The following is a 27637-nucleotide window of genomic DNA, read 5'->3' on the forward strand; positions in this document are numbered from 1 at the left end:
GTAAAGAAAGATGGTAAAGAAACAAGTGCACCTCTGCTGGGGATGGACGCTAGGGAGGACCACAAATCTGGGAGATTTTTTAGCCAAGAGCTGGTTTGTGTTAGCTCATCAGAGACGCCTGAGGCCTGAACCACAAGCAGGGGCCCTAGCGTGGAGCCCAGGGACAGAGGCGCCACTCAGTTCACAGACTTCTGTCAAGTTTGAGCAAGGAAAGGAAGGCTCTCATGCAGTCAGTGCTTAGACTGGTTGGATGCAAACCAGTACTGAAGCAGGCGGGGGGTGGGCCCTCTAGATTGCATCTGACCCAGACCCAGTCTACTACAGAGCTGGGAGAAGGCACAGAACAGGCTTCATTAACTCATATTGGGTCTCTATACGACAGTGATCTTCAGAAGGTTTCAGTCTGGCGGTCTGGGTTACATAGAAATATCCCTGCATGTTTACAACTCTAGATCTCACAGCCTGCCCAAATCTCTGGGGAAGAGCAATATGGCAGCTATGGAGGAACTTCACTTTGCTGGGGGAGGAACTCTAACGAGCTTGGGATGTCATCATTGTTCCCAGAGTAGTTCACTTTAGTTCACCATAGTGAATCTTAGTATATACTTATTAATGTTTCATATAAAAATAATTTCCTTCTACCCAGAAGGTGCAAGTACAATTGATGCTTCAGGCCAGGTGCAGTGGCTCACACCTGTAATCCCAGCACTTTTGGAGGCTGAGGCAGGCAGATCACGAGGTCAGGAGTTCGAGACCAGCCTGGCCAATATGCTGAAATCCTGTCTCTACTAAATATACAAAAATTAGCCAATCTTGGTGATACGCACCTGTAGTCCCAGCTACTTGGGAGGCTGAGACAGGAGAATTGCTTGAACACGGGAGGCAGAGGTTGCAGTGAGCCAAGATTGCACCACTATACTCCAGCCTGGGTGACAGAGTGAGACTCTGTCTCAAAAAAAAAAAAAAAAAAAAATTTCAGAAATATGTAATGTGCTTCCAGCACACATATTTTCTGTGGCATTCATGATCTCATTTAAGAACAAAACTGATGGGTTTCCAGTACCTAGTAGGATAGCTTTAATAGGGCCATGGAGATGTAGGTCTTAACTTAAAGGAGCAATTGCAAAGGTGGAAAGTTTCTCCAGGCCAATGGAGTCAATCATGGCAGGTGTTAACACTGTACCCAGTAGTGCTACTGCTTCCTCCTAAATAGAAGACGTGTTCTAATGAGTTCTTTTAGAAGTTGTTCTAAGTTTGGGCAGAATTTTGAGATATTAAAAAGATGGCATGATTTTCCAAGTGTGCAGAAGTGTGATCTATGAACTATTCCAAAGGAAGCCTCAAAGAAGAGAGAATCTGGTCCTTGATGGGCATTCCTTTTCATCTCCCGTCACTCCCTTGCCCCCATGACCTGTGTTTCCTCGTCGTTGAACTGACTTCAATCTCCTGAACAACCTTAGACCTTTCATGACCCTGTTTTTTGTCTTTATGCCCATGCTCCTAGGTAATCAATCTTCAACTCGTTCTTTAAAACACTCTAAAATGTAACATTCTTTAAAACACTCTAAAATGTAACTCTACTAAACCTTGACTGTATGTCTTTTAATGCATGGTTATCATTTGGAAAAATCTCTATTTCCAGTTTAGACACTATGTTCTTGAAGATAAAAGATTAAGTCATTCATTTAGCTCAAAGAAAAGTCAAATAGATGTTACCTGTTCCAGGGAGGTAGCCCAGAATATATAAAGAGCTTATCCTATGAATTGGAAAGTATACACCTATTACTCGTTCATCACTTTTGTACCAAACCATATTTCCTTGTGGTTTTTTATGAATGGAACTAGGCAGAGCCCGTGTGACCAGAAATAGGACCTCTAGCACCCCTTCTTCAGCAAAGCCCTGTAGCTCCTGTGACCTAGGCCGGATGCCACCAGTGCTATGTTGAGGGAATGTGGAGCTGCAGCTGAATCCTGTTGCTGGGGACTATCAAGACATCCATGTGTGTTCAGAGGGACACACTTCACCTGCAGAGGCCTCTGAACAGGAAGGAGCCCTTTCACTAACTTCCTCTGCAATCACACAGCGCTGGGAAGAATGAAGCAACAGGCACGATAATGTCTCCCAAAGATGTCTATGTCCTGATGCCTGGAAACTGTGAATATGTCACCTTTCATGGCAAAAGGGACTTTGCACATGTGGTTGAGTGAAAAAATCTTGAGATGGGGAGACTATCCTGGATTATCTGGGTGAGCCCAATGTGATCAGAAGTGTTCTTATAAGAGGAAGGCAGGAGGTCATGTAATAGTGAAATAGCAAAAGAATTAATATAACTAACTATTGTTGAAGGGGCCTTTAACTCATTTTATATGTAGGCTAAGATAATTTTGGAGTACTGAGATAATATATAAAAAACAATCACGAAGTTTTAAAAACTAACTCTGGGATTAAAAAAAGTTATGTTAACAACTATGTTTTTTGAAACATTTGTAAAACATTGTGACCTGGTCAAAGACAAAAACGTTCTTAACCTCCTCAGACCCTTGCTGGCTCTCAGATTGTCAGTCACCTCTCTATTGCCACCCTCTCTTCTTCCCCCTGCCCTGAACATAAAAAGAGCCTAAAATCTGTGGTGACTTGAGGTGGTACTTTAGGATGCTAGTATGGCATCTTCTTGGTTTGTTTGCTCTCTTAAAAAATCTGCTTTTCCTTCCACCAGCTCTTGTCTCTCATGTTTCTCTTTCGAGTGGCGGGCAGCTGAATCTGGATTTGGTTAAAACTATGGAGCCCAACATGGGACTGTGTGCCTCAGATGGTCTATTCTTCCTGGTTTCCAATGGATGGAGCAATTGGCTCTAGCAGCACAGCAGGGCTGCTACCTGGCAGAGCTACATTACCAGGCAGAGCAACAACCACTCGTTGAGTGCCATCTGCTTGTGGCTAGCTGATCTCATGACTAGGATTCCAGGGATGTCCCAGCAACTGTTGAGAATACTTTTGTCTTGGGGATCCTCCCTTCTCTCCTGGTTGTAACATCAGCTACCTACAATGCTTCACAGGTGCAAGGAGAAGCAGTGTCTGGGGGAGTCAGTGGACTCCAGGACTGGGTAAGTTGCTCCAGTTTGTGTAACCAGGAACTCCCTTCCCCTCCATGTGGGCTTTTCCTCTGAAGAAGCCACTTTGTTTTTGTCTTTGATTGGCATACCCTGTTGGATAGGGAAATAGTTGCTGGACTGTTACCCAATGTGAGAACTGGTTTGTTTTCATTTGTCTGCCAGTTATCTTCATGCACTCTTGCTTACGTGTTTAAAAACATGAGAAAGTTCAAAGGCAAGCCAGGTTGTCTGAGACTCCAGCTGGTTACATATTATGGCCCATTTTTATACACATTTTGAACTGCTGGACAAATTACAGCAAGAAAACTTCAGAGCTCAAATGGTTAACCTACAACTATAGAGTTAAACAGAGTCTTCTAAAACTCTCTATTTCTTTCTTTATTGTTTTTCCTTCCTGCTTTGAATCTACTGCTATTAAACTCCTGGTGTTGAGATAAAACTCCCTTTTTATAATACCACCAATTCAAGGTTGTTTGGAGATTTTGTTTTTCTTATACAGTTCAACCAGTTCTGTAGACAATAAGCACTCATTTAAAACAAAAGGTAGATAATAAACACTCATTTTAAACAAAAATAGAAGGGTAAAAACTTTTTTTAAAAAAAAATCAAATTGCCATAAAAACTACTTTAGCCAAAATTTTTGTTCACAGTCTTCACTGAATTGCCTATTGACAGATCCCAATTTTATCAAAAATAATTTGGATCTAGCTATCTTTTGTAGGCCAGTGATTTTTGTGATGCTGTCTCATGGCAAGAGTTCCAAGGTAAAAGCTGGTAAATCTTTGTGTGTACGTACATGTTTAAATATGTTTAAACATCGGCTCCTGTAAGTCTTCCCTCTCGTTCTAACTTGTGGCCTGATGCTAAAATGTTTTATCTTAAAGGTCTAAAATACCAATATTTTCCTCCAGTAGAACATGATTCTGTACTCTTGGCTTTTCTTAATATGTCTACATTTTTCAATATAATCTAATAACTTCTTAGGCAATTTCTAAGAGTAATGTATCTCCCTCCTATATTCACAACTTTAAACACATTCTTCCTGAGTCTGATTAAACTCAAGTACTCTTTATCATCAGGTTTGAATTCCCAGTTATCTAAATCAACTTCCCATAAAATAGAACAGTCACACTTCAAAAGATTTTTCTTTGCCTCTTTGATAACTGGCTTGAAAAGCAAAATTTTGTGTTTTATCAAGATAATTTTTATATTATCTTTATTTAGTTTTTGACTACTTAAAAACCTGAGATTTAAAATAATTAAGATTTTCACATTTGTTTAACCTTCTGTATGCCTTTGTGGTCTTTTAATTATCACTCTTTGTTAAATAAATGACTGTCATTTTATAATAACCTGTAATTCTGTTTCAACCAAATGGTTTGAGCCTTTTAACATCTTTAATAAATGTCCTCAAAATCAAAATTCTAAACTAAGTCTCTGACCTAGACTTATTACTGGGGACTTTTCAAAGCTATAAAAATTAGTCACTGCAAGCTTGTAAAATCTTTTTACAACTTCCAGTCAGATCATAGACTCTGGTATCATCACCTCCAGCCACTTAGATGCGTCCTTATCAGGTGCTATTAACTAATCCTTGTGTTGTTAAGTTATAGGGTTTTGACTTCTGAGTTTATATTTCATCAAAAAAGTCACTAACTGGCTGGTCATGATGGCTCACACATGTAATCCCAGCATTTTGGGAGACCGAAGCAGGAGGATAACTTAAAGTCAGGAGTTTGAGACCAGCCATGGCCAACATGGTAAAATCCTGTCTCTACTAAAAATACAAAAATTAGCTGGGCATGGTGGCATGCGCCTGTAATTCCAGCTACTCAGGAGGCTTATGCAGGAGAATTGCTTGAACCCAGGAGGCAGAGGTTACAGTGAGCTGAGATCTTGCCACTGCACTCCAACTTGGGGGGCAGAGTGAGACTTCATCTCAAAAAAAAAAAAAAAAAGAAAAAAGAAAAAAGTCACCAATTGCTGCCAAATCTTAAACGTTGACACCGGTATCTGATACCAACTCAAGTTAACCAAAGCCTTGTCTTTGGAACTCCAGGGGAATAAAAACCTTTAAAACCTAGTTCCCCAGCCATGATGGGATGGGAAGTCAGACACACGTTGCTATGCCCCCTTCCTTTTATGGTTTAGACACAACAACTTACCAATATTAATATTAAATACAAATCATAAGACTGACAAAACAGACTCTTTCTAACAATGAAATTCCAAATTATAAACAAGACCTAAGGCCATCCCAGGCAAGAGTTAAGTCACACAATCCTACACTTACGAAGTAAACGATGTTCCACCTGCCACAGGTTTTTCTTTTTCTCTAACAGCCAAACACGGGCCTCAAAATAAACAATATTAAAGCAATTTAACTAAAGCTTTACCAGATACTGACTAACTGACCCCCAGCCCCTGTTACAACAGCCATAACTATGGCTTTAATTAGACAATAGACTGATTTCAGTAACTTTCTCCTAATAAAAAGACCACGGACCATAGACTAGTTCTGGTTGGTTCATAAAAATCATACATTTGCATGACTTTGGATCCTAAAATAACATTTTACATATAGGACCTAATTGTAATATATTTAAATATTAGGTCTCCACCCTAATGTAAGTGTATTGTTATCTACGTGTTTTTCAAAACACCTTCATAAATATTCATAAGTCCTCGTTAAATGTATATGGTTTAGCCAACCTGTCATCATAGTCCCGTAACAGCTCCATGTACAATTGACAGTGGGAAACACATTTATTAACTTCCTTTTTTTTTTTTTTCTGACAGAGTTTTGCTTTTATTGCTCAGGCTGGAGTGCAGTGGCACAATCTTAGCCTGCTGCAACCTTTGCCTCCTGGGTTCAAGCAATTCTCCTGCCTCAGCCTCTGGAGTAGCTGGGACTACAGGCGTGCGCCATGACGCCTGGCTAATTTTTTGTATTTTTAGTAGAGACGGGGTTTCACCGCATTGGCCAGGCTGGTCTTGAACTCCTGACCTCCGGTGATCCACCCTCCTTGGCTTCCCAAAGTGCTGGGATTACAGGGGTGAGCCATCGTGCTCAGCCAGCTTTCTTTCTATCTTTCTTCCCTTCTTTCCTTCTTTCTTTCTTTTTTTGAGACGGAGTCTCAATCTGTCCTCCAGGTCCAGGTTAGAGGGCAGTGGCGCAATCTCAGCTCACTGCCAGCTCACGCCCAGGTTCACGCCATTCTCCTGCCTCAGCCTCCCAAGTAGCTGGGACTACCGGCGTCCGCCACCACGCCCAGCTAATTTTTTGTATTTTTAGTAGAGACGGGGTTTCGCCGTGTTAGCCAGGATGGTCTCGATCCCATGACCTCGTGATCCACCCGCCTCGGCCTCCCAAAGTGCTAGGATTACAGGCGTGAGCCACTGCACCCGGCCCCAACTTTCTTATAAATCTGGGAGACATATAGTCTATAATTAACACCTGTTTATTCCCTAATTCAGAAAAGACTATGATAATTACAAAGATGTCAGGAGAAACTATGACTCACACCTTCCTACAGCCTTTAGATTGTCATCTTAATAACCACAATTGACAAAAAAACTTAAAAAAATTGCCAAAATGTTTTTAAAAAACTACTTTGACTTGAGGTAAGACATTGCTGATTCCCTGTTATATATTAAAATGAGTCCCCAAAGTAGAATCAAATTGAGCCCCTTTAAAATATTATATATGAATTTCCAGGTTTCTGCCCTGATTAAAAAAAAATCAATTGATACTTTAAAAAATTACAATTGGCCAGGCACGGTGGCCCACACCTGTAATCCCAGCACTTTGGGAGGCCGAGCTGGGTGGATCATGAGGTCAGGAGATCGAAGCCATCCTGGCTAACACGGTGAAACCCCATCTCTACTAAAAATACAAAAATATTAGCTGGGCGTGGTGGCGGGTGCCTGCAGTCCCAGCTACTCAAGAGGCTGAGGCAGGAGAATGGCGTGAACCCAGGAGGTGGAGATTGCAGTGAGCTGAGATCGCTTCACTGCACTCCAGCCTGAGCAACGGAGCAAGACTACGTCAAAAAAATAAAATAAAATAAAATAAACAATTACCAGATTGCGTAATATGTGGTACACTTGTCCTGTCACCTTTCTTACATCCATACACTCTAGTCCTGGAAATGTCTGGACCCGGGGCTTTCCGGCAAGTGACTGTGGACTGTATTAAAGACTGCGTGAAAAACATCTTGGTAAAAGAGTTAAGATTGTAGAGATAATATCCCTGAAGCACCTGTAAGACTTCCCAGTATAGAATGGATGGTCCCTGTGGACAAGAGCGTGACAAGGAGCTGGTGGGACAAGACCCAGACCAGACTCGCAATACAGTCAGATCCTGTGTGCAGAGGACGTGGTGACACTCCTCCTTGTGGTTTGGGGCTAGAAATAGGTAGTCCTTGTTATGTAAAGTGGATTCAGCTGTTCTCAAGTTCTTGGTGGATTTGATTCATCGTTGCAGGAATATTCTCTTTAGATGTGAATCTTGGGCCAGCTGGCCTCCTACCTACTTTAGATTCTGGCGGCCAGGGCAGCCAAAAGTAGACCGGTTGCTTTCCACCTCCTTAAATAATTTGGTCCAAACAAGGCTGAAGTGTCTGACAATGGAGAGGAAAATTACTCCACTTCCCATCTAACTTCCGTTGAGAAAAGGAAATTCAGGAAGGGCATTAGTCATATGTTAACATGAATATTGGAAATCTGTGGTAATGGCTCCCATCCAGCAGAGACCCCATGGAAGGTTATACTGGATTTGACTCGCATATCTGTTTCCACACATCTCCCCCCGTCCCCACTGCACAAACGAATGAAATTATTATGGGTTTATGTTTTATATTTTCAATTATTAATTATGAAATAAGGCACATATACCAAAAGAACAGTGAGAGATCTAACAGACACTTGTGTATATACCAGTAAAGTTCAGAAGCTGTTAACATTTTGCCTTATTTGGTTAAATAGACACAACACTACAGATAGCTAAAACCCTTTTGCCAATTGCTATCCCGTTTTCTTTCCCTAGAGTAAAAATTGTAATCATATAATAGATTGTAATCACAATTTAATACAAATTGATTGTGTGTCATCCTCATATTTTTATAATTTTAATTTATTTTTATTTATAATAAACAATTTCTATGAGTTAAAATTTGGACATAAAAATATTGTACACATCTTTTTGATTTTTTCACTTATATTTTTAAAGATTTATTAATTTAATTAATATCTGGTTAATATATTCGACCGTTTTGCTAAAATTACTTAATCTGAATCTAAACAGAAGAAACAATCATTTAAATCCAGAATGTGGAACATTCTACAAGGCAATTGGCCTGAATTCCTCAAAAAGGTTAATACCATGAAAAACCAAAAAAGGCTGGAGACTATTCTAGATGAAAAGAGACTAAAGAGAAATACTTTGAACGGATCCTTTTTTATTTTAAAGCTGTATGAGATACTGTTGAGACAGTTGGGGGAGTGTGACTGTTGACGATGTTTAGTGGGATTATGGTTACGTGAGAGAGTCCTTCATGGATTTAGTTCATTTATCCTAATCACTGTGCTGTGATTCGTTATATGATAAACTCAGTTCCTTTCCTCATTCCTTGGCTGATGTTTGTTGCTTGCATTGTTAAAATTCTCAACAGATTTGCCATATTGTCTGATACATTATTTAGTGGAGAAGGACATAGAACAGCCAAAATAATTATAAAATTGATCAATTTCTTCTTGTAATCTTCTCAATTTTTGCTCACTATAACTTTGAGTCTGTTAATGCATGCATACCAGTTCAGAAAAGTTTCCCCTGCTGGGTGAATTTTCCCTTTTAACATTATGAAATGCTATCTTTATTTCTAATATTGCTTTTGTGGTTAAAGTTTAATTGGTCTGATACCAAGAGAATGTCCTCATTCTTAGGAGGTAGTGGCCGAACTATGTTGTGGTAAAGTGTCACAGTGACCTTAACTTACATTTAAATAGCTCAGTGAAATACAGTACACTTATGTGTGTGTACATGCACATATGTATATACAGAACACACACATGCACATATGCATATACAATGCATATACATGTGACTATGCATATACAGGTCCTATGCACGCATTTGTGCATTTACAGGGCCTGTACACATGCCTATGCATGTACAGTACATATACACCCACATATGCTTACATTTGGGGGAGTGTACATGCAGCAAAATTGAGTTGAAAATGCAGCAAAATTGAGTTGAAAATGCAGCAAAATTAAGTTGGCAATTCTAGAAGAGGATTCGAATGTATTTTTTGCACACTTTTTCAACTTTTCTGTAAGCTTAAAATTCTCTTGAGAGAAAAATGTCTCATTCATTTGTCAGACTGCTTATGTAATGCGATGTGGGTGGCCAATGCGCGTGACATCCAGCTTCTGATTTCATAATCACAGTGAGCATTGTTCTCCTTCCTCCTATACCTATGCCAAGCAGGGGAACTGTCTTCTGCACTTCTTCTCAGGGTGTGCTTTCTCTGGATTTGGTCTTGTCTCAGAACCCCCTCCTGTGGTCTTGGAATTTGTGTGCTGGCCCCCAGCCCCTCTGGCTGCTGGAAAGAGAGCCCTCCCGTACCTCAGAGGAGCTTTCATTTCTCTTTCATTTTTCTGGATTTCCCTTACAGTTTTGCCAGTTCAGCAACACAGTTAAGAAGATATTCTTTAGACCATATTTTATCCAGCTTTTGAGAAAGACGTTCTGCAGCTATAGGGTTGCAGAGGATATTTCCTCTTCCGTACTAATGATTCCCTTTTCTGTTATGTCTAATCTATAGTTTGAAATATTAATGGCTATGTATTCATACTCTGTTACCTGAAGTTGTGGGAGGTTTTAATATGCTGCTAAGGCTTTCTGCTTATTCCTTCTGAGTGGGGTTTCCATTTTGGATGATGAGTGTACTTTCTGGAAGGATGTTCATCACAAACCTCTGCAGCCTGGTTGAGGGCTTCTCTCTCCAGAGAAGTTCTGAACCTGCCCCTGCCAGGTGGTCCAGAATATTACTAACTTGTGATTTATTTTTATGTTCATTTATTGTCTTGGCGGTGGGCAAGTGAGTTGCATACTTTGCTCTGTTGCACAGGCCCACACTTGCAAATCCCAAGGGAAGCTTCCCGTTCACCCACAGCCCAGGATGGCCCTGTCGAGCTTCTCCACTGTCTCCCTGATGATGAACAGTCCCCTCCAGAGCCCTTTGAAAAATCCTAGCTAGGATTAGGGCTGTGCAATTCTACCTCCCTTCCTCAGACTCTCCTCTCCTGACCTTCCAGGGGTGAAAATGTAGCAATGGGCACTACCATTCCCTGCAACCCTGATTGCCATGCTGAAACTACCTTTGCAAAGTTAAAAACTGAAGAAATTATGACAGCGAAAGACATCAGAACTAACTGACTCCATCTTGCTTCTAACCTTTAAGCTGTCCTTGTTTATTCCTGGGCATAGGCCGAACTAACTTTGGGAAGGAATTTAGTGGTTTGACTGAAAAAAGTTGCTGACAGCCCTCTCCTGCAAAGATCGCCTTCTTGCCTGGGGACCAGTCTGCTTTTGCAGGACCAACAAATTAGCTACAAGATTAGAAATTAGTTTAGCAGTCGTGCAGCCTCTGGCTCCAAGAGTCTGAACCTCCCCAAATTGTTCCAGGGGATAACATCACTATTGGAAAACCTAAGATCAGCGCTCGAGATATTTTGCAGACCCTGCACTCGATGGATCAACTGACACCACCCAGACCCTGGTAATCTGGCTCAGCTAGTTCTGTCATTCCACCCAGGAACAAAAGACGGCAAGAGAAACTGACTTTGACCCCCTATGATTCCATCTCCAGTCTGACCAATCAGCACTCTCCACTTCCCAAGCCCCTACCCTACCAATTTATCTTTAAAAACTCTGATCCCCGAATGCTGGGGAGACTGATTTGAGTATAAAAAATCTCCAGTCTCCCACACAGCCAGCTCTGCATGAATTACTCTTTCTCCGTTGCAATTCCCATGTCTTGATAAATCAGCTCTCTCTAGGCAGTGGGCAAGGTGAACCCACCGGGCGGTTACCATGCTGGGCCTTGGGCTGTAGTCCCTTCTTTCAGGGCACCATGCAATGTCCTTTACTCCCTCCATGCTCAGCTCCACATTTAAAAAGAAAAGGAGAGGTTGTATTTATCTAGAAATCCTTGTGTTTATATTGGGAGGGTTTTCAAGAAACCTGATGTGTTTTGTTACCAGTACTGGAAGTTTTTTAATCTATTATTTTTGGCTTAAGTAAAAAAGGTACTTATTCTGTAAACTGGCAGAAAGAATCTCCCTGGATACATGTTTTAAACTTTTTAAAGTTCTTACACCTAGACTGGAAATAAAAACATTTACCTAAAAAGCAAATATTTTCTTCATTTAAAAAGCTAAGCTAAACAGATTAAGTTTAGTGAAAACAATTTCAATGACATAGGAAAACAGTGATACTTAAGCAGACTTTGCTCTAAAAACCTACAAATAAATGAGGTTCAGCCTTCTGATTGCAGGAACTACATCTAGTCACCTTCATGCCTCCATGCCTGGTGATAAGTGATACAGAGTGGGTGCTGTATTTCTGTTGTTGTTGAGTGCCTTTGAACTTGCTTATCCACCTGAGATAGGAAGACATACTTTTCTTCTTGAGTTAGAGCTTGCTTCCTTCCTAGTGCTAACCAATGGCACACGGTCATTACTGTTACGTACAGACTCAGCCCCAGCCTGTGCAAAATGAATTGGCTCATGGCCAGCTCTCCCATGCTTGGGGGAAGGAGAGGGTTTCACGCTGGGCTCCCAAGGGAGATCCAGGCCCTCTGCACCCAGCCTCTACCACAGCCAAGCCTGTTGGGGAAGTGTGAGACGGGACTTGCCCAGAAAACCAGCATGTGAGTGTTCCCCTCAGATACCTGGTCCAGTCGCCTGCCCTGGCGGATGGGATTGTACCCTGTCAGGCTAGGGATGTATCTTCTATCCCAAGCTACACATTTTATGTGTCCTCATGCACTTTTGCTGGGCTCCAAAACAAGGTGAAGGGTCCAGAAGCCAATACTGCTGCAGAGGCCCTTGTAGAGTGGTCTCAAGGAGATCACTGGAGGCCTGGCCCCTCCATGCTCATTACCAGTGTCCACCTGAGAAGGCGGCTAAGTTCTGAGGTTCTTATTCAGGTGGAGCCTCGATGGTGCAGAGGGGTCAGAGAAGAGGTCAGAGTAGAGTCCACTGCCTGGCTGGTGCCAGGCACACAGGTGCTGTCTCCACTGCTCGAGTTCATGTCTAAGGGTTTCTAGCACATGGGGAGCCTTCAGTAAAACATCCACCTGTTACTGGGGTGAAGGGCAAAGCTTTCATGGAACCTCTGGGTCTGGTTAATCTGAGGTCCAGGTACTTGCAGAAGATCTTCCTTCTTCCTCTCCTATGTTCTTGGAATGTCATGACTATCTGGGCTGCAGCTCCAGGGTGACTGGAACTCACCTCTTGTGCATTGCCCCCCTGCCGCCTGGGTATAGGGCTTTTTGAGGCCTGTGTGTGAATACAGACTGTGAGATCTGAGTGTCTGTAGTTGTGTAGCCTGAGTCCTTTGTGAGGATGATAAGTTAAGAGGAGAAAATCCTGTGTGCAGCCAAAGGAAAGGCACGGAAGCCTCTGCTCAGGCCTTGCTCCACATCCCTGCCCTGGAGCTGTAGCCTCCTTGCCAGGACCCCTGAACCTGCTGCCAGTTTGCTCCTCCATTCTTTTCAAAACAATTTCCTGTGAACAGACAGTGAAAGATGGCTCTGTAGTTGACACCCTTGGCCACAGAACCCAGGACTGTGCATGTCCTTGGTCTGTGTGGGCGCCATTGAGAAGATCCTGGCCCTGTTTTAGTACAGACAGTTTGAAATTGGGAGCATACACCTTGGAGGTGGGTCAAGATGCCTCCCACCTGCAGGGAGGGGAAGGACCTGGTAGTAGCTTGCTCAGAGTGAATTTAAGTTAATCCTCTAGGAAAGGGTTTCTCTTTAATCTAATAAGGCCACCATAGAACCAAAGGACAGAGGCCTTGGGAAATTTGGGACTAAGGGGAGGAAAATACATCTTTTTCCTCCTTCATATCTTTGAAAAAAATTTTTTTCTCTTCTGTGCTGGAGCAAGTGGCCAATTCTTTCCCTTTTTTCCCTAAGTTTGCTATCTGTTCACCTTGAAGGAATCTAACCTGGGAATTCAGTGGATTTTTAGCCAGTACTCACAAGATTCCAAGAGGAAGTAGTTTTTCAGGGCCTTGATCTTTGCTTTCTGTTTGTGGAGTCTTGAAGACTTTAGTCTCTTCCTCCAGGATGGTTCATGAGTTCTGAAGCCCTGACATACAGAGGAGGGCCTGTGGAGAGGTTCTTGCATTAATCGTGTCCCTTTCTTCCCTTGATATAGGACCTGCTTAAGGCAGATTAGGGATTGGGTTGCGTCTAAGTGCTTAACAACTGAAAGAGGAGATCAAGATAGTAACTAATGAAAGCCCTGGTGATGAACTCCAGCCAATCAGCCCAGCAGCACAGCCTGACCCTTGCTTCCAAGCTGTTTTGTCCCATGGCCACTTATTTCTTGGCAGTGGCAATCCACTTTGAAAGTACAAGTTTGAAATGACAAGGGGCAGTATTAGGAGTCAAATGCAGCATCACATTCCCTCTTGTACCTGTAGTGTACATCAGGAAATGAGCTGGGAACTGTTTCCCAATGAAACCATATGTGTGCTCAGAATTCTCCTTAACATAGTTTTCCAGAGAGTCACTTTTAACCGAGAAGAACTGGCTAAAAGATAAGACCTGTTAGTTTATCCCTAGTTTATAGTGTACCCAATGTTCTGGTGGAATTAAAGTCAAAGGTTTAAAATGCCATAGAAGTCTTTTCTTGTTGTTTAGTATTCTACTTTTTTTCATTTATTGATAATTGCAAACTCAGCATTTTTATTTGGTTTTACTTGTTTGGTTTAGTTACCCTGATACTTCAAACAGTTCTCTTATAAAATGTCCTTGTGGACATACTGACTGCATGTTTATCTTGCACGTTTGCTAAAATCACTATCTGTTTGTATTTCATAAAGTTATAGCTACTTTTATCCTAAAGTTATTTTGCATATTTTTATTCTATTTGCATTTTAAATGGGATTTAAATATATTTTATTATATTAATGAGGCTTAAAATGAAGCCTCATGAATATTAATTAATGGTTTAATATTAATGATAATAATTGTTAATTTTTATTCATTTATGGTAGTTACCATGCAAAGAACCTGTGGGACCCCAAGTGAAACAAACCAAACAATAAATAGCAAACCATCATTAAAGGCTAATATATATTGAGCCCAATTTCTGAGTGCTTTACTTGTCATTTGTGATATGAAAATCCTTACTACAGTTCTGCCAAATAAATATATCTTTTTTTGCCCCCATCTTACAGGTGAGAAATGTAAGGCCTAGAGAGTTTCAGTAATCCACCCAGAGTTACACAGCTAATTTGGGAACCTAGGCAGTTGAGGTCAACATGATTGTTCCTATGGTGGAGAGATCTTAATGTAAAGGAAGTTAATGTGGTCCAGTGCCAGGAGGTTCATTTTAAATATACGGAATATTTAGTCTGTTGGGCTCTCCAGATTTTGAAGCAATGACTTTGAAAGAAGTTAAATTAGCAAATATATAATTATCAAAATAAACTGAACTTCAAAATTTTATCTGTTAATGTATAATCTTAGAAGTTCACCAAGTCATATATATGTATATTAACACATTTAAAAATGTTGTTAAATCAGGTGTCTCCTAACAATGCTTGCTCTAAGCTATAAAACTTTAAATTTTTAAATACTATGCATTTGATGTCAATTTGCTCCACATTTCTATTCTATGAAAAAAAGGTGAAGTTGGAGAAATAGTATATTTTCTTTTTTTTTGTGGTTTCTAGAAATTTTATGTTCCAGACTTTCAGTGACACTATGAATATTCATCAACTTTTGAGGCCCACATTTGGAATTTCAATGATGGTTATCTAAAAGATGTGTCTTTAATTGTGAATCAGCAATAAAACATAAAAAATTGTATTGATTATGCTGTCCATGTACAAATGCCTTGGTACCCGTAACTGGACCCAGCCAGTGGTAGGGATAGAATCCTAAAGGGGAAATGACCAAACGATATGAATGGCAATCTGTGTCCTTTGGTCATTAGAAAACCACAACAACATCTGAAAATCATAAGTGAGTCTATGGTTACTGTGGAATGAAATAAAGACTACAGGCACTTACTTGGATAATTCCAGACAAGATAACTATGGAGTTTCTTTTTTTGTTCTGAACTCTGTAGGTAGGTAGGTGGTTCTCATTTGTCTATCCAGCTTCCCAACCATCCAACCATCCAACCATCCAACCATCCATCTCCATCCATCCCTCCATCCATCCATCCATCCATCCATCCATCCATCCATCCATCCTCCCATCCATCCATCCATCCACCCACCCACTATCCATCCGCTCAACAAATAGTTACTGGACACTATCTACATGCTAGGCATTGCTTAACTGTTGGGAGTGGTTTTTTCCAATCAGGTATGAGGAGACACATAATAAAATAATAAAGAAGATTGCAGCTGACGCTATGCTATGACAAAAGGGATAGTTCATTATGAAAATAGATGGGGTGGAGGCCAAGAAATTGGGAACATGCTCTCTGAAGTAGGTGAATTTAGACCTGAAGGAGCCAGGCTAGAGAAGACCCTTGGAAAGGGAATACCAGGCAGAGGGAGTTCCAGTTCTAAGACCTGGGGCTTGACCTGCTCCTGGAGGCAACAGGGGACTTGAGCCCATGTGGTCATCAGGGGTGAGTGGTTCAAATGAGATCAGAAATGTAGGTAGAGATCAAGGAGGCTTTGGGACTGTGAGAGAATTTGGGTTTTATTCTAACTCAAGGGGGGTCCTTTGAAGGGTTTAGATCTCTTACTTAAAATCAAGATTCTGATTTCCACTGGGCAGAGTATTGCGGGAACTGGCCAGCAGACTGCAATGCAACAGGGCTCTTTCTTTGTTCCCAGGCAGATCGGCAGGTCGAGAAATAATAGACACACACAAGATAGTGAAAGCTGAGCCCAGGGGGTCACCGCCTTCTTGTCCCGCGATGCCACCAATGCACTGGATATACCAGCATTTACTATTAAGTTTAGTGAGGGCGGGGGTAGGTTAGTGAGGGATTTAGGGTCATTTGATTATGAGGTGAGATGGTCACATGGGGATGAAGTAATTCTTTAACATAACATCTGTATGCAGAAGTACAGTATACAGAGATAAGAATTTACAATATAATGTGTGCATCAGTAATTTCTAAAAGAGCGTTAGAACACAAACACAGTCTTTCCATAACGTATGATTAGCAAGATATTAATCAGCAGTAACAGTTGCAGCAAAAGCTGGTTACAAACAATCCATAGAAACAGGATGTGAAGCTAGACAACCGGTTAGACCAGAAATTCTCAGAAGGGAGTATGCATTCACCCTAAAGAGGCCTAGAAGAGCTGTGGCAAGATGAGGGCATTTATAGCCCTATCTTATCCATATGAACAGGCGCCCCTCATGTGTCCATTTATAGGTTCTCCACAAGGGTTGCATTCCATTCCCAGCGCTATGAACATCTGCTTTTCTGGGATAGGAATCTTGGTGATGTGAAACCTCCCTGACTGCACGTTCATTCGTAGGCTCTCTGAAACGGGGAGCGTATCACACGCTGTTGGCTCATTCTTGCAGTCCAACCTGGCATTGTCTTTACACAATCCTCATGCAATTTTGTATTTACAATAATCAGGAACATTTCATCTTTTATTCTGTAGCAATAGTTTCGGGGGTCTCCCTACATCTCCCCCTTTTGTATGATTTAAATGAAGCATAGCAATGGTTAAATGAACCATTGCTATGGTGTGGCACTGATCACGATTGGATTGAAGAATAATTTTTCCAATTTTACACATGAACAATAAGCCAATAGCACAAATGATACACGGAATAAAAATAATGATAGTGGATCCTCCCAAAGATTTTACCCATTGAACGGGGTTGAGATTAGATAACCCCTCAGATATACCGTCTAAAACTTCAGCACCGGGTAAAGCAGTTAAGTGTGCTTGAGAGGCCTCAAAAATCTCTTCTTTTGGCTTGCTTATGTCTAAACTTAAATTATCTTCACTTCCTTGTAAATGGCATTTTACTGATTCCCAATTGTGAGCAGACTCATTATATTGAAATGAAGTTATATAAATATCAGAAGTATTCCAATCACATTGCATTTGCCATCTATATTCTAAACTCATAATTCTATTTCCCATCCATATAGCAGTTTGTCTTAGATCATTAATTTGATTGGTCAATTTTTGATCAATACCTGAGAATTCCACATCTGGGTAGAATTTTTTTTTTTTTTTTTTTTTTTTTTTTTTTTTTTTGCCATTTATCCACAAAATGAGCAGTTTGAATAGACTGATGTAATACAACACCAACTCCAGCAGTAGCAGCAGTCCCTGTAACAGCAATCAAGCCCATTATTACTGCAATTAATATAAAAACAAATCATTTACTCCTTTTAAGAATTTTCTGTAGAATGTTATTAGTAACATGGATAGAAGGGGAAGATTCCCAAAGCCTATGTAAGGCTGTGGGGAGCCAAATACCTTCTCTGGCTCTGACCATTAAAATACTATGATATTGATTAAACAATGAGTCAATACAAGTATACAAGTAATGATTAACACAGGTAATTATGTTGGTTTTTGAATTAATATGCATCTTTCCTACTAATAACATATATGGTGGTTTAACACAACTTTTAAGTGGTATAAAAGTTTTGTTGGACTCCATATAGAAAGTTTACATACTTTGGGATGGTACTCTTTTTTGTGAACGTGGGGTGGGGGGAATAGGTTGTATGAGAGGTGCTGGGGGGACATTAGTAATGGGGGGGTATAAGTCCTCATAATCTTTACTGTCCCATCTTTGAATTGACCTTTTGATGATTGCCATAGTGATATTTTTGACTGTGTGGAAATAGTAGTGTAAATCAATCTGTTGTCTTGGTTTTTGAGATGACAAGGTAAATTTACTTATAATGCTTTCTCCACCCCAACCTCTCGTACCAGTCATAGCTAGAGTTAATCTCCATAATTCTGAATGTTCAGGTCCTAAATGGGGAACAACGAGCCTTGGCTTTGGAGGGGCAACCCTTGCCCCTTTCCACTTACAAGGAGAAAAGGAGTTAAATCTATGATATAATAGGGAGGGTTATCACTACTTTTTTGATAAGTAATATCATAGAGAAAATGTTGACAATTTCTATGACCTTGAGCGCAATCACTAGTAATATGACATTTGGGAGCCCAATCAACAATGGTGTAGTGAGAAGAATTAAATAACACAGTTCCTTCTGGACTAACACAATCCTTCCATATTAATTTGTCAGCATTTGAAGACAAATTGAGAGGACACGGAGGTCCTAAAGGCTTATATTGGGATGTGTGAATATAATCAGCGATTCCTATTTTGATCTGCCTTAGAGGTTTTAATGAGAGCCCTGATACCAAGTGTCCCAAAAGAGGGACAGAGTGAACAGACGGTAGTGAGACCACCAAAGTTTGAATATCTGATAAGAGACATCCATTAGTGGGTCCCAGGCACAAAGGTGGATGCCTAAAACCTACAGTGATATTGAAAGGGGTTCCTTCTTCTGAAGGTTGGGAAGGACAATGATCATCTACAGAACCAGGCATCCAAATACTATCATTAACATAGACCTCGACAGGAATGTCCATCCATGTCATGGCTCGAATAAGAGGAGGAAAAGGAATATAGGCCCAATATATATAGTTTTTAACAGTCTGGAGTGACAGAGGGTAGAAGGATCAGTGTCATCAGGAGGAGGCAGAGATTGAGCTGGATCTGGATCGCTGGAGACAAGTTGTTCAGGATGGCTGACTGGATTGTCTGTTGTAAAGGAGTTAGCGTGGTTTTTTTCTTTTTTTTGATAGTTGGATGTGTTAGTTGTTTTTTGCAGTGGACTTTTTTCAGCAAATTTCTCCATCTCGTTGTTGCATGCATCTTCAGGACACAATTTCAGGTGTCTAGTAGGAATCCAAACAGGAGATTGATGTTCACGTGGGGAAACACAAGCATAGCCTCTTTCCCATGTTAAAATAGAACCTTTTGACCATACATTAGATTGAACATCTTTCCACCATATTTCCCTTCCTTGGTTTACTGTGGGACGGTTACCAGAGAAATGTTTTTTGGCAGTAGTAACAGAATTAGATTTAGGAATATTAAGAAAATTTAACGTGAGCAATGCCAAGTTTAGTTGTATGTGGAGGGTAGACAACTCTTTATCCCCCTCTTTTTGTTGAAGTAATTGTGATTTTAAAGTTCTGTTACTTCTTTGTACAATAGCTTGACCTTGTGGGTTATAAGGAATGCCAGTAATTATGTTTAATACGCCACTGATTAAGAAAAATTTTAAAAGCTTTACTGCAGTATGCTGGGCCATTGTCTGTTTTGAGCTCACTGGGAATTCCCATAACCAAAAAACATGAAAACGCATGTTTTTAAACATGAGAAGTGGCTTCTCCGGTTTATAGGAAGCCCAGATGAAATTGAAAAATGTGTCAACTGTGACAGACACATAAACTAATTTTCCAAAAGAAGGAACATGAGTAACATCCATTTGCCAGATAACATTAGGAGAAAGGCCTCGGGGATTAACTCCAGGAGATTGTGTGGCTAAGACAAGAACCTGACATTGAGAACAGTGTTGTATAACTTGTTTAGCTTGTTTCCAACTGAGAGAATATTTATGTCTAAGACCTGAGGCATTAGTATGAGTGAGTTGATGAAATTGTTCTGCATCTGTAATGGCTAGAGAAACTAGAATATCAACTTTATGATTACCACTGGATAAAGGTCCAGGCAAATTAGCATGAGCTCGAATGTGAGTGAGGAAAAAAGGGTGGTTTTGGTTTCTGACAGTTTTTTTGTAATAAAGAGAACAAGGAAACCAGATTAGCGTCAGTAATATTTTTGATGGTAGTTGTTTCTATTGCCTTAGTGGCATGGAATACATAAGCTGAGTCAGAGACAATATTAAGAGGCTGATCAAAATCTTGTAATGCATAGAGAACAGCAAACAACTCAGCTTTTTGAGCAGAAGTGTGTGGAGTAGAAATGACTTTATCTTTTGGTCCTACATACCCTGCCTCTCCATTACTGGATCCACCAGTAAAAATGGTAATGGCTGCCTCTAGTGGTGATGAACGAGTAAGTTTTGGTAGAATCTAGGAAGTGTTTCATATAAATTGACTTAGGCAAATGATTATCAATAATGCCAATGAAGTCAGCCAGATTAGTCTGCCAGCACAAGGATGTTGAAAAGGCATTTTTAACTTCATTTTTTGACAAAGGGACCACAATAATGTTTGGATCAAAGCTGGAAATTTTACTGATGTGTTGACGTCCTAACCCAATTAACACAGAACACGCACTGGTTGTTGTTGGAGAATCGTTTGTAGAGGACAAGAATTCCAATGATGAGGCTGGCTCAGAGACTCTTCTGCAGACAAATAATTGCTCACTGGCATTTATTCGGCCTTGAGCATGTTATGGATTAAATGTTTTGGTAGTGGTGATGGGAACATGTGCTCTGGTTAATATTACAGACCCAAGTTGTCCAGAGAGAAAGAACTAGTTAAGGGTTCCAGCTGCCTTACCTGCTGGCCCAGTTACAGAGGGAACACCTGCTGGAGTGTATTGACTTACCACTTGGACACCTGCAGGGATCATTTATCACTCTCCATAATAGAAGTGTTTTCAGCGGAAGCCAGACTCCCCACACTCAGTTACCTGGAGGACTTACAGGATTTCATCATTGGTGGAAATAGGCTCAATCGTGTGTGACTACAAAGGGATTAAAGAATTATTTACCTTCTCCTGAGGAGGCAGAGCACGTTAGTGCCTGTGAACAGATGTGTGGGCTGTGGGCAGTGGGTCTGACGGGACCTCCCACTGACTTCCTCCTTCCTCCTAAAGAGGGAAAATGCTGTGGAGGAAAATTCACTTCTCAGAAAGTGACAGGGCTATAATTTTAGGTAAATCTGTGTTTGGAAAAAAGCAAATAAACAACAAAAAGAATTAAAAATAACAACCCCTGTGAAAAAAGTACGCTTTCTCCTGAGAGATGGCGTCCCACCCCCAGGAAAGTTGCTGCCCCACCATTGATTTCCTGAATAGACTTTTTTGTAATGACTGAGGTTCCTGAGGTCTGGGGTGAGGCTTATCTGCATGTCCCCAGTGTCTGTTTTTTGTACTAGTTTGGAGAAGGCAGTCCTAGGCAGTGTGTGAGGAAGAGTTGGTGGGACTCTTCTTTTTTCCTCATCTATTCTTACATGTTTATTAATAAAGTATTGCTTTGTCATATTTTAAAAAAATAAGAAAAGGAATCCTTTGCCCCAGAAAAAAGAAAGACAGAAAAGAAAAAGTAACAGCAAAAAAGAAATCATAATACCATTTCAATTAAATTGGCTAATTTAAGTGGAATTGAATGACAAGATTTCAATATTAAGTCTTTTCTACCAAAAACCATGATATTATTAAAAATATTTAAATCTTTTTTAATGTTCAGAGTTTTTAATACAAGAGATGTAACAAACATGAATATTTGCATAGTAAAGTGCATTGGATTAAATCATTCAAAGTAAAAATTGATAGTTTAATAAATCTTTTGTTTCATGGTAGAGTTTGTTACATATTTCTCTGAATTTGGGAAATCACATAATTAAAAATAAGCAAGGGTGTACAGCAGGGAATAAACTAAAATATTTTAAGCACCAACTGGTAAAATTATTGTGGGAGGGGGTAGGTATGGTAGGACCTGTGGTGAACTGTACAGACTGTACACGACCTCAAGGCAGTCAAAGTAAAGGTATTTTCAAAGATAAAATAAACACTAGGAACAGTGTAAATACTAGATTTTCACTAGCGTAAATAGTGTAATTACTATATATTGTCTCAAAAATTAGGAATATATCAAGATATATACGCAGAAGTGGTAATCACTGGAAATCTCACCATGCAAAAAAAATCACCAATAATATATTGGTGGCCTTCATTTGTACATTTCCACATCCATACATATAATCAAATATAAATATTTTACATCTATCCTTATAAATATGTTATATCTACAAATATTTATATTTACATATTGTGATGGTTAGTTTTATGTATCAATCTGGCTGGATTGAGGGATGCCTAGATGGCTGGTGAAGCATTGTTTCTGGGGGCTTCTGTGAGGGTATTTCCAAAGGTAATTGACATGTGAGTGAAGTGTATATGTACATGTTTATGGTTTATTTTGCAAAAAGAAGATCACATTTTATACACTACTCAGCATTTCATCCCTGTGTAAATTCTGCTAAGATAGCTGATAAATAGTTCATACTCATTCATTTTTTAAAATCCTCACCCTAGCCGTAACCCTTCCAACTCATTGACTAAGTTTGAATTGGCTGAATAGTATTCTATTGGAATAATATTTTGTTGGTTGAATAATATTCTATTCTACAACATTCTGTTGGCTGAATAATATTCTATAAGGTGAACAGATGGGGAAATAAAACTTCCCCAGATGGATCAGTGCTTGTGGAAGAAACTCCAGCTTCCAGAGACTGTCTACATTAATGAGATTAGATCTGCAGCGAACTTCCCCAGATGGATTAGTGCTTGTGGAAGAAACTCCAGCTTCTAGAGACTGTATACATTAATGAGATTGAATCTGCAGCCATTTGTTTAGTTCATTGCTCTGATTCAAGAAGAAACTTCTCCTTAGCTCTTTCCAGAGGGCCAAAATGTATGGTTTATGATAGGTCCCCAGGTTAAGCCTCAGGATGCCTGGGAGTCTAATGTAGCTATCTTCCCAGGTGATTGCATTTCAAAGGGGAATGAGCCCCAGACCTTGGTGACATCTCTAGGTCAGAGGTGCTCCTGCTCCTAGAGAAATTTTATTTATATAAAAAAGGGCTGGATTAAGGAGGAGGCCCTTTCAGGAGAAGAGGGAGACAGGTGCCTCTTTCCCATTTGTAACCAGGGCATTTATTTCCTCATCCCTGGCCTATGCGATATCTGGCTGCTGTGTAGAAAGGTTTTCCATCTGACTTTCATAGTGTCAGTGCAGGTATAGGTCTGAGCTTGGGTGTTAGGGGGTTTGAGGGAGGATGACATTCCAATATGGTAGTAAGTTAATTAATAAGAAATCCATTCCTTATCTGGAATATCTCTCATGAGCAATGAAGACAAATATGAAAAACCAAACAGGATGTCTGAAAATTTATTACGTCCTTCCTTTTTCATAGGCACTCGCATAGTTTACAGATTATAGCCACTATACTACAAACCATATTGCAATATATATCCTATATGTATATCTGTATATACTGTGTTTTTCCTGGAAAAGTTCCCATAGTAATAGGACGGTTTATGGCTCAAATTGATTATGTTTTATGTATTTTTTATTTATTTATTTTTTTTATTATACTTTAAGTTCTAGGGTACATGTGCACAATGTGCAGGTTTGTTACATATGCATACATGTGCCATGTTGGTGTGCTGCACCCATTAACTCGTCATTTACTTTAGGTATATCTCCTAATGCTAACCCTCCTCCCTCCCCCCTCCCCACAACAGGCCCTGGTGTGTGATGTTCCCCTTCCTGTGTCCAAGTGATCTCATTGTTCAGTTCCCACCTATGAGTGAGAACATGCAGTGTTTGGTTTTCTGTTCTTGTGATAGTTTGCTGAGAATGATGGTTTCCAGCTGCATCCATGTCCCTACAAAGGACACAAACTCATCCTTTTTTATGGCTGCATAGTATTCTATGGTGTATATGTGCCACATTTTCTTAATCCAGTCTGTCACTGATGGACATTTGGGTTGATTCCAAGTCTTTGCTCTTGTGAATAGTGCTGCAATAAACATACATGTGCATGTGTCTTTATAGCAGCATGATTTATAATCCTTTGGGTATATACCCAGTAATGGGATGGCTGAGTCAAATGGTATTTCTAGTGCTAGATCCTTGAGGAATCGCCACACTGTTTTCCACAATGATTGAACTAGTTTACAGTCCTACCAACAGTGTAAAAGTGTTCCTATTTCTGCACATCCTCTCCAGCACCTGTTGTTTCCTGACTTTTTAATGATTGCCATTCTAACTGGTGTGAGTTGGTATCTCATTATGGTTTTGATTTCCTTTTCTCTGATGGCCAGTGATGATGAGCATTTTTTCATGTGTCTGTTGGCTGTATGAATGTCTTCTTTTGAGGAGTGTCTGTTCATATCCTTTGCCCACTTTTTGATGGGGTTGTTTGTTTTTTTCTTGTAAATTTAATTGAGTCTTTTATAGGTACTGGATATTAGCCCTTTGTCAGATGAGTAGATTGCAAAAATTTTCTCCCATTCTGTAGGTTGTCTGTTCACTCTGATGGTAGTTTCTTTTGCTGTGCAGAAGCTCGTTAATTAGATTCCATTTGTCAATTTTGGCTTTTGTTGCTGTTGCTTTTGGTGTTTTAGACTGAAGTCCTTGCCCATGCCTATGTCCTGAATGGTGTTACCTAGGTTTTCTTCTAGGGTTTTTATGGTATTAGGTCTAACATTTAAGTCTCTAATCCATCTTGAATTAATTTTTGTATAAGGAGTAAGGAAAGGATCCAGTTTCAGCTTTCTACTTATGGCTAGCCAGTTTTCCCAGCACTATTTATTAAATAGGGAATCCTTTCCCCATTTCTTGTTTTTGTCAGGTTTGTCAAAGATCAGATGGCTGTAGATGTGTGGTATTATTTCTGAGGACTCTGTTCTGTTCCATTGGTCTATATCTCTGTTTTGGTACCAGTACCATGCTGTTTGGTTACTGTAGCCTTGTAGTATAGTTTGAAGTCAGGTAGCGTGATGCCTCCAGCTTTGTTCTTTTGACTTAGGATTGTCTTGGCAATGCAGGCTCTTTTTTGGTTCCATATGAACTTTAAAGCAGTTTTTTCCAATTCTGTGAAGAACCTCATTGGTAGCTTGATGGGGATGGCATTGAATCTATAAATTACCTTGGGCAGTATGGCCATTTTCACGATATTGATTCTTCCTATCCATGAGCGTGGTATGTTCTTCCATTTGTTTGTGTCCTCTTTGATTTCACCGAGTGGTGGTTTGTAGTTCTCCTTGAAGAGGTCCTTTACATCCCTTGTAAGTTGGATTCCTAGGTATTTTATTCTCTTTGAAGCAATTGTGAATGGAAGTTCATTCATGATTTGGCTCTCTGTCTGTTACTGGTGTATAAGAATGCTTGTGATTTTTGCACATTAATTTTGTATCCTGAGACTTTGCTGAAGTTTCTTATCAGCTTAAGGAGATTTTGGGCTGAGATGATGGGCTTTTCTAAATATACAATCATGTCATCTGCAAAGAGGGACAATTTGACTTCTTCTTTTCCTAACTGAATACCTTTTATTTCTTTCTCTTGCCTGATTGCCCTAGCCAAAACTTCCAACACTGTGTTGAATAAGAGTGGTGAGAGAGGGCATCCCTGTCTTGTGCCAGTTTTCAAAGGGAATTTTTCCAGGTTTTTCCCATTCAGTATGATATTGGCTGTGGGTTTGTCATAAATAGCTCTTATGATTTTGAGATACGTTCCATCAATACTGAATTTATTGAGAGTTTTTAGCATGGAGGGCTGTTGAATTTTGTCAAAGGCCTTTTCTGCATCTATTGAGATAATCATGTGGTTTTTGTCTTTGTTTCTGTTTGTATGCTGGATTATGTTTATTGATTTGCATATGTTGAACCAGTCTTGCATCCCAGGGATGAAGCCCACTTGATCATGGTGGATCAGCTTTTTTTGATGTGCTGCTGAATCTGGTTTGCCAGTATTTTATTGAGGATTTTTGCATTGATGTTCATCAGGGATGTTGGTCTAAAATTCTCTTTTTTTGTTGTATCTCTGCCAGGCTTTGGTATCATGATGAGGTTGGCCTCATAAAAGGAGTTAGGGAGGATTCCCTCTTTTTCTATTGATTGGAATAGTTTCAGAAGGAATGGTACCAGCTCCTCCTTGTACCTCTGGTAGAATTCAGCTGTGAATCCATCTGGTCCTGGACTTGTTTTCGTTGGTAGGCTATTAATTATTGCCTCAATTTCAGAGCCTACTATTGGTCTATTCAGGGATTCAGCTTCTTCCTGGTTTAGTCTTGGGATAGTGTAAGTGTCCAGGAAATTATCCATTTCTTCTAGATTTTCTAGTTTGTTTGCATAGAGGTGTTTATAGTATTCTCTGATGGTAGTTTGTATTTCTGTGGGGTCAGTGGTGATATCCCCTTTATCATTTTTTATTGCTTCTGTTTGATTCTTCTCTCTTTTCTTCTTTATTAGTCTTGCTAGCAGTCTATCAATTTTGTTGATCTTTTCAAAAAAACAACTCCTGGATTCATTGATTTCTTTGGAGGGTTTTTTGTGTCTCTATCTCCTTCAGTTCTGTTCTGATCTTAGTTATTTCTTGCCTTCTGCTAGCTTTTGAATGTGATTGCACTGTGGTCTGAGAGACAGTTTGTTATAATTTCTGTTCTTTTACATTTGCTGAGGAGTGCTTTACTTCCAGCTATGTGGTCAATTTTGGAATAAGTGTGATGTGGTGCTGAGAAGAATGTATATTCTGTTGATTTGGGGTGGAGAGTTCTGTAGATATCTGTTAGGTCTGCTTGGTGCAGAGTTGAGTTCAATTCCTAGATATCCTTGTTAACTTTCTGTCTTGTTGATCTGTCTAATGTTGACAGTGGGGTGTTGAAGTCTCCCATTATTATTGTATGGGAGTCTAAGTCTCTTTGTAAGTCTCTAAGGACTTGCTTTATGAATCTGGGTGCTCCTGTATTGGGTGCATATATATTTAGGATAGTTAGCTCTTCCTGTTGAATTGATCCCTTTACTATTATGTAATGGCCTTCTTTGTCTCTTTTGATCTTTGATGGTTTAAAGTCTGTTTTATCAGAGACTAGTATTGCAACCCCTGCTTTTTTTTGTTCTCCATTTGCTTGGTAGATCTTCCTCCATCCCTTTATTTTGAGCCTATGTATGTCTCTGCATGTGAGATGGGTCTCCTGAGTACAGCAAACTGATGGGTCTTGACTCTTTATCCAGTTTGCCAGTCTGTGTCTTTTAATTGGAGCATTTAGTCCATTTACATTTAAGGTTAAGATTGTTATGTGTGAACTTGATCCTGCCATTATGATATTAACTGGTTATTTTGCTCGTTAGTTGATGCAGTTTCTTCCTAGCCTAAATGGTCTTTACATTTTGGCATGTTTTTGCAATGGCTGGTACCATTTGTTCCTTTCCATGTTTAGTGCTTCCTTCAGGGTCTCTTGTAAGGCAGGCCTAGTGGTGACAAAATCTCTAAG

The 27637-nt window shown here is 40.0% G+C and overlaps 1 protein-coding gene across 1 annotated transcript in view; it reads right to left on the minus strand.

The window, feature by feature from the left end:
• The window catches only part of GCC2 (GRIP and coiled-coil domain containing 2), a 673733-nt gene that overhangs the window by 332099 nt on the left and 313997 nt on the right, over positions 1-27637 (minus strand). The gene's annotated exons all lie outside the window — the stretch shown is intronic.

Source organism: Macaca thibetana, chromosome 13, assembly GCF_024542745.1.
Source record: "Macaca thibetana thibetana isolate TM-01 chromosome 13, ASM2454274v1, whole genome shotgun sequence".
Lineage (NCBI taxonomy): Eukaryota > Metazoa > Chordata > Mammalia > Primates > Cercopithecidae > Macaca > Macaca thibetana.